Genomic DNA, 8451 nt, shown 5'->3' on the forward strand with positions numbered 1-8451 from the left:
GGCATTTGAGGCCTGAGAGCTTGCCCCTCGCCTGGAAAGGACTCATCATTAAGGGGTATGGGTTCCAAACCCCCCCTCCCCAAGTGTGTGGGAAATAGGAATAGATGTTTGTTCTTGGTCTGATTGATTTTGTGTCTGGTGTCTAAAGACAGAGATATTTTTGAATATCTTTAGAATTGTTGTTAGTACTGAAGTTTCTCATCTTAAAGTTATGCTATTAGATTTCTTCTACAGTATATTTTGGTGCTGAAAGGTAAAAGGTTGCTTTGTGTGTGCTGTTATGGAGTGAAATAACAAAGGTTGGTTGCAGAGAGGGTGCATGTGCCACCCCAGCTATGGTCCCAGAGTCCAGAATTTGCATAAACTCACCCCCTTACCTGTGACTAACAAGCTTGCCCTGCTAACTCTTCCAGCAAAACAGGTCAAAGAAAGTGTATGCAAGCCCTGTACTGCAGCCCCAGTACTATTTTCGGTTCCTTCCCACAGATCTTTCACTCCGCACCAGTCCAGTTCCTTGCTGTTGCTTGTCCAACCACTGCATGCATGTGCTAGACCGGACCCTGAGCTGATTCCTGACTGTTGTGCTCCATACAGCCTGGCCTGTCTGTGTCTCTGTGGTGCAATGGGTCAGCACGTTTGGCTCTTAACTGAAAGGATGGTGGTTCAAGCCCACCCAGGGACAGTGATAAGCCTGTGCTACTTCCTTGCTTTCCTGCGGGCAGGGCCGGCTTTAGGCCAATTCAACCAATTCCCCTGAATCGGGCCCCGCACCCAAGCCCTGCTGGTGCACTGTACTAGGGTGGCCCAGCTTCCCCAGGGGGCAATTTAAAGGGCCTGGGGCTCCCAGCAGGGACTGGAGCCTCAGGCTGTTTAAATTGCCACCAGAGCCCCACTGCTGGAGACTTGGGGGCTATTTAAAAAGTCTGGGGCTCCCCTTGCTTCTACCGCCCCGGCCCTTTAAACAGCCCCCGGAGCCCCGCCACTTCCCCAGGGCTCCCGCGGCTATTCAAAGGGCTGGGGCGGTGGAAGCAGGGGAGCCCCAGGCCCTTTAAATAGCCCCCGAGCCCTGGGCTGCTGCTGCTACCTTGGTGGAGGAGGGGGCACTTACCGTACAGGGTAGGCTGTACCCCCTGTACCCGCACCCCTGCCCACAGCCAGCCCCTGCTGCACCCCCTGCCCTGCCTGCACCAGCCCCGCACCACGTGCCCTGTCTCCAGTCAACCCTTGCCGCACTCCCCTGCCTTAAGCCAGCCAGTCCCACACTCCTCTGTCTCCAGGCCTGCCAACCCCTGCGCACTCCCCTGAGGCCCTGCCTGAAGCCAACCAGCCCACTCCACCCCACATCCCCCTGCCTGCTGCCAGCCCCTGTCAGCAGCCAGTCCCACACACCCTGCCCTGCCTGCAGCCAGCACATTTGCAGCCAGCCCCGCACGCCTTGCCCTGCTTGCAGCCAGCCCCGACCTCCAGTCAGCCCCTGCCCTGCCTCCAGCCAGCCCCATGTCCACTGGTGCCCTGCAGTTCCCAGGGCAGTAACCCTGCACACACGCTGCAATGAGAGGGGCAGTGAACAGCTGTGACCCACACATGTGCACACCTTAGGGTGACCAGACAGCAAGTGTGAAAAATTGGAACAGGGTGGGGGGTAATAGGATCCTATATAAGCAAAAGACCCCCCAAATCGGGACTGTCCCTATAAAATCGGGACATCTGGTCACCCTAGCACACCCCCAGGGAGTGGCGGGGACCCACACATGTGAAACGGAGCTCATTTCTAGTTCAGGCCCATCTTTTTAAAAAAGAATTTTAGGTAGGGTTAACATACATCCGTTTTTTCCTGGACATGTCCAGCTTTTTGGTTCTTCAATAGACCATTTGGGAGAAATTTTTACAAATATGGATGTATGGTAACCCTATTGGTACAAAAAATACATACTGTGGCACATCCCTTAAATCAGAACTTTTTACAGGGAGCCGGCTGCTAAGAAATGAAAGGCTTTTATTTACATGGTTTTTTTTTTAGTCATCCCTGCCGGGGCCCCGCCGAATATGTTCGAATTGGGCCCCGCACTTCCTAAAGCTGGCCCTGCCTGCGGAGAGCCTCAAAGGTCCCATTTTGCTGCCTCTTGGCCTCAGTGCGTTCAGCTAGTGGCCCGAAGACCGGGCTGGATGTCATTCAGAAACCCGTCTCCCAGCAGCTGTTCCAGAGGCTCAGGTTTAATCCTCAAGGCCGAGCACAAAAACTTTCAGCCAGGAACATTTCGCTCTCTCCCCGCCTCCGCCTGTAATAACCTTAGTCCCAGATTTGGACCTTAGCGTCCAAAATATGGGGGTTAGCATGAAAACCTCCAAGCTTAGTTACCAGCTTGGACCTGGTACCTGCTGCCACCACCCAAAAAATTAGAGTGTTTTGGGGCACTCTGGTCCCTCTGAAAAACCTTTCCTGGGGACCCCAAGACCCAAATCCCTTGAGTCTCACAACAAAGGGAAATAATCCTTTTTCCCTTCCCCCCTCCAGGTGCTCCTGGAGAGATACACAGACACAAGCTCTGTGAAACTACACAGAGTGACTTTCCCTCTCTGTTCCCAATCCTGGAAACAAAAAGTACTTTCCTATTTCCCCAGAGGGAATGCAAAATCAGGCTAGCAACTCCAACACACACAGATCTCCCCCCCCCCCGATTTCTTCCTCCCACCAATTCCCTGGTGAGTACAGACTCAATTTCCCTGAAGTAAAGAAAAACTCCAACAGGTCTTAAAAGAAAGCTTTATATAAAAAGAAAGAAAAATAAGTACAAATGATCTCTCTGTATTAAGATGATACAATACAGGGTCGATTGCTTAAAAGAATATTGAATAAACAGCCTTATTCAAAAAGAATACAAATCAAAGCACTCCAGCACTTATATTCATGCAAATACCAAAGAAAAGAAACCATATAACTTACTAGCTGATCTCTTTGTCCTTACACTTAGAAACAGAAGACTAGAAAGTAGAACTACTTTTCCAAAGCTCAGAGAAAGCAGGCAGACGGAAAACAAAGACAAAAGACTAGGACACTCAATTCCCTCCACCCAAAGTTGAAAAAATCCGGTTTCCTGATTGGTCCTCTGGTCAGGTGCTTCAGGTGAAAGAGACATTAACCCTTAGCTATCTGTTTATGACACGCCCCCCAAATTGCAGACAGTGGGGAAGCTCACTGGCGGCGATTTCCTTCTAGAACTTGAAAATAAACAGATTAATACAACACATAGACCTTTACATATACTCCTAAGTATATAACTAACAGACTTCTACATTTTAAGAACACTTTTTAACTACTGAATTCTGGGAAACTCTCACGGGAGAGTGCATCAGCTACTTTGTTAGAAGCTCCTGTGATGTGTTGAATTTCAAAATCAAAATCTTGGAGAGCTAAACTCCAACGAAGAAGTTTCTTGTTGTTCCCCTTGGCAGTATGAAGCCACTTTAGTGCAGCATGGTCAGTTTGTAGTTGGAACCGCCGTCCCCAAACATATGGGCGTAGCTTTTCCAGGGCGTACACAATGGCATAGCATTCCTTTTCACTGACTGACCAGTGACTTTCCCTCTCAGACAGTTTCTTGCTGAGAAACACGACAGGATGGAAGTTGTGATCTGTTGCTTCCTGCATGAGCACTGCTCCTATACCATGCTCAGATGCATCTGTGGTTACTAGGAATGGCTTGTCAAAATCCGGGGCCCTGAGCACAGGGTCCGACATGAGCGTTGCCTTAAGTTGGGTAAAGGCCTTTTGACACTCATTAGTCCACTTAACTGCATTTGGCTGGGTCTTTTTGGTCAGGTCGGTCAGTGGGGCAGCGATTTGGCTGTAGTGTGGTACAAATCGCCTGTAGTATCCGGCCAAGCCTAAGAAGGATTGGACCTGCTTCTTGGACCGTGGGACAGGCCACTTTTGGATAGCATCCACCTTGGCCTGTAGGGGGTTTATGGTTCCTCGACCCACCTGGTGCCCCAGGTAAGTCACTCTGTTTTGGCCTATTTGACACTTTTTGGCCTTAACAGTTAGTCCTGCCTGCCTGATGCGCTCAAAGACCTTTTCCAGGTGTAGTAGGTGTTCGGGCCAGGAGTCTGAAAAAATGGCCACATCATCGAGGTAGGCAACTGCAAATTCTCCCATTCCAGCTAGTAGACCATCTACCAGCCTCTGGAAGGTGGCGGGTGCATTTCGAAGGCCGAAAGGAAGGACATTGAATTCATACACCCCCGCATGGGTGACGAATGCTGACCTCTCCTTGGCAGGTTCATCTAGCGGTACTTGCCAGTACCCCTTGGTTAAGTCCATTGTAGAGATGAACTGGGCACGTCCCAACTTCTCCAATAGCTCATCGGTACGTGGCATTGGATAGTTGTCCGGACGAGTTACAGCATTTAGCTTACGGTAGTCCACGCAAAAGCGTATTTCCCCATCGGGTTTGGGTACCAGAACCACTGGAGATGCCCATGCACTGGTAGATGAGCGGATTATACCCATCTGTAGCATGTTCTGGATCTCCCGTTCTATAGCAGCTTGGGCATGAGGAGACACTCGGTAGGGTGGGGTTCTGATTGGGTGAGCATTACCTGTATCAATGGAGTGGTATGCCCGTTCAGTCCGTCCTGGGGTGGCTGAGAACAATGGGGCGAAGCTAGTGCACAGCTCCTTGATTTGTTGCCGCTGCAGACGTTCCAGGGTGGTTGAGAGGTTCACCTCTTCCACGCCACCGTCTTTTTTCCCGTCGTAGTAGACACCGTCAGGCCACTCAGCATCATCTCCCTGGACCGTAAACTGACAAACCTGTAAGTCCCTGGAATAGAAAGGCTTGAGAGAATTAACATGGTACACTTTAGGCTTTAGTGAGGAATTGGGAAATGCTATGAGGTAGTTTACAGCTCCCAGGCACTCTTGGACCGTGAATGGCCCTTCCCATGATGCTTCCATCTTATGGGCCTGTTGCGCCTTCAAGACCATAACCTGGTCTCCTACCTTGAAGGACCGATCTCTGGCATGTCTGTCATACCAGGCCTTTTGCTCTTCCTGAGCATCCTTTAGGTTCTCTTTAGCAAGGGCTAAAGAGTGTCTGAGGGTGCTTTGTAGGTTGCTTACAAAGTCCAGAATGTTAGTTCCTGGAGAAGGCATAAACCCCTCCCATTGCTGCTTCACCAACTGTAATGGCCCCTTAACCTCGTGACCATACACAAGTTCAAATGGTGAAAACCCTAAACTGGGATGTGGTACAGCCCTGTAGGCAAACAGCAACTGCTGCAACACTAGGTCCCAATTATTGGAGAATTCGTTGATGAATTTTCGTATCATGGCCCCCAAAGTTCCATTGAACCTTTCCACCAGGCCATTGGTTTGATGGTGGTACGGGGTGGCAACCAAGTGATTCACCCCATGAGTTTCCCACAGTTTTTCCATGGTCCCTGCCAGGAAATTAGACCCTGAATCTGTAAGGATGTCAGAGGGCCAACCTACCCTGGCAAAGATGTCTGTTAGGGCCAGGCACACAGTGTTAGCCCTGGTGTTGCCTAGAGCTACTGCTTCTGGCCATCGGGTAGCAAAGTCCACTAAAGTCAGTACGTACTGCTTTCCTCTGGGCGTCTTTTTTGGGAAAGGGCCCAGAATATCCACAGCTACTCGCTGAAATGGGACCTCAATTATAGGGAGTGGCTGGAGAGGGGCCTTGACCTGGTCTTGAGGCTTTCCCACTCTTTGGCATACCTCACAAGACCGGACATACTTGGCAACGTCCTTGCCCATCCCCTCCCAGTGGAAGGACTTCCCCAACCGGTCCTTGGTTCTGTTCACCCCAGCATGGCCACTGGGATGATCATGGGCTAAGCTTAAGAGCTTTTCCCGGTACTTAGTTGGAACCACCAACTGTTTTTGCGGCTGCCATTCTTCCCGGTGTCCACCAGAAAGAATTTCCTTGTATAAAAGTCCTTGGTCTATAACAAACCGGGATCGATTAGAAGAGCTGAGAGGCGGTGGGGTGCTCCGTGCCGCCGCCCAAGCTTTCTGAAGGCTGTCATCTGCTTCCTGCTCAGTCTGGAACTGTTCCCTTGAGGCTGGGGTCACCAGTTCTTCCTCAGACTGTGGACTTGGGCTTGGTCCCTCTGGAAGCGATGTAGGTGATGGGGTTGTTTCCGTTGCTGGTGAACCACTCTCCGCTGGTGCACCTGAGGGTATTTCAGGCTCTGGCTGAGCCTTTTGGGTATGGCTGTCTGTCGCTTCTGCCAGTTTTGGCTCGCTGGCGCCCTCTGGCGTTGAGTTTGAAGATGTAGTTGCGCTTGCTGGTGCTGGTTGCTGTTCCAGTTCCGGGCCTGGGACTGGAGATGCTGTGGCTGTTTCAGTGGTTGGCATGGAATCTGGATCCACTACCTCTGTCTGGGTCTCTGGTAACACAGACGGGGCCTCTGTGGACGGCTCAGGAACAGGAATGGGTCTGGAAGCTTGCCTGGTTTGGCTACGTGTAACCATTCCCACTCTCTTGGCCCGCCTCACCTGGTTGGCCAAGTCTTCCCCCAGTAGCATGGGGATAGGATAATTGTCATAGACGGCAAAAGTCCACATTCCTGACCAGCCTTTGTACTGGACAGGCAGTTGAGCTGTAGGCAAGTCTACAGCTTGTGACGTGAAGGGGTAAATTGTAACTTTGGCCTTTGGGTTGATGAATTTGGGGTCAACGAAGGATTGGTGGATAGCTGACACTTGTGCCCCCGTGTCTCTCCACGCAGTAACCTTCTTTCCGCCCACTCTCAAATTTTCCCTTCGCTCCAAGGGTATTTGAGAGGCATCCGGGCCTGGGGATCTTTGGTGTGATGGTGGTGTAATGAATTGCACTCGCATGGTGTTCTTGGGACACTTGGCCTTGATATGTCCCAGTTCATTACACTTAAAGCATCTTCCATCTGATGGGTCACTGGGCCGAGGTGAGTTACTGGAGACTGGTGAGGTTGAAGGGTAGGGTATCTGTGGCTTTACTTGGGTGGTATGTGGGGTCTTTGGCTGTCCTCGGTTGTAGGGTTTATGGTCTGTGTGCCCCCTGGGGTAATCGTTCCCCTTGACAGTAGCTTTCTTGCTTTCTGCCAGTTCCATCCATTTGGCTCCAATCTCCCCCGCCTCAGCGATATCTTTGGGATTTCCATCTTGTATGTACCGTGTGATGTCTTCAGGAACACCATCCAAGAACTGCTCCATTTGTATGAGGAGGTTCAGTTCTTCCAAGGTTTGAATGTAGTTTCCTGTTATCCAGGCCTCATAGTTTTTTGCAATGTAGTAGGCGTGTTTGGGAAATGACACCTCGGGTTTCCACTTTTGGGTTCTGAAGCGCCGACGGGCATGATCTGGGATTATCCCCATTCTGTATCTGGCCTTGGTTTGAAAAAGTTTATAGTCATTCATTTGCAGCTTAGGCATTTCAGCTGCCACCTCTGCTAAAGGTCCACTGAGCTGTGACCTCAATTCTACCATGTACTGGTCTTCGGGAATGCTGTACCCAAGACAGGCTCTTTCAAAATTTTCCAAGAAGGCCTCGGTGTCATCACCTGCCTTGTAGGTGGGAAATTTCCTGTGCTGTGGAGCAATATTTGGCGCCGGGTTGTTAGGGTTGGCTGGCACAGGCAGCCCAGCTTTTGCCAACTCCAGTTCATGTTTTCTCTGTTTTTCCTTCTCTTCATTCTCTTTTTGTTGTTTTTCCAGTTCTCGGTGGTGGGCCGCCTCCTCTTCTTCTTGCTTCCTTCTGTGGGCCAACGCTTCTTCTGCTTGTTTCCTTCGGTAGGCTACCTCTTCTTCTTCTAGTTTTCTTTTGTGTGCTGCCTCTTGGGCTGCTTGTTCTCTTTGGTAGGCTGCCTGTTTGATCTGTTCTTCTCTTTCTTTCATCTCCATCTCTTTTTGTTTTATTTCCAGTTGTCGCCTGTGTTCAGCTTCTTTGATTTGTTCTTCGGCCTCAATTTTTGCCTTAGAAGTCATGGTTCCTGTTTTCTTGTGTTGGGGTGCCCTCCGGTGTTTATCTTCTGAACTGCAGGTTCTCTGTTGCCTCCTGAAGTCTGCCTAGCAACAGTGCCTTTAGCTAATTTTCCTTTTCTCTCTCTAGCTAATGTTCAATGAAAGGAAACCAGAAAAACCACTTTATTTGCATGCATATAAGTGCTGGTACTTGCCTCCTAATGGGAGGGCTATTGCATGACAAAAGACCCTCAACGGTCTCTTAATGGCTTCTCGCTTAACATGCAAGCCACAAACTGCCAGAGAGAGCAGAAAAAAAAAATTCTCTCTGGTTCCCTTTTAAAACCAACTGCTTCTCTCTCTGCTAAAAAGCCCTTAGCAGAGAAAAGAAAAATATAATATTCCTACTGGCTTCTGGATTCTGTCTATATCCCACCGCTGCTACACCATGTAATTACCTTAGTCCCAGATTTGGACCTTAGCGT

The 8451-nt window shown here is 50.1% G+C and overlaps 1 non-coding gene across 1 annotated transcript; it reads left to right on the forward strand.

Moving 5' to 3' along the window:
* The first annotated feature begins 608 nt into the window (after positions 1-608).
* On the forward strand, positions 609-682 carry TRNAK-CUU (transfer RNA lysine (anticodon CUU)). The gene has a single exon. It is a non-coding gene; the product is annotated as a tRNA-Lys (tRNA).
* Positions 683-8451: the final 7769 nt, after the last annotated feature.

The sequence above is a fragment of the Gopherus flavomarginatus genome, chromosome 11, assembly GCF_025201925.1.
Source record: "Gopherus flavomarginatus isolate rGopFla2 chromosome 11, rGopFla2.mat.asm, whole genome shotgun sequence".
In the NCBI taxonomy this organism is placed as follows: Eukaryota; Metazoa; Chordata; order Testudines; family Testudinidae; genus Gopherus; species Gopherus flavomarginatus.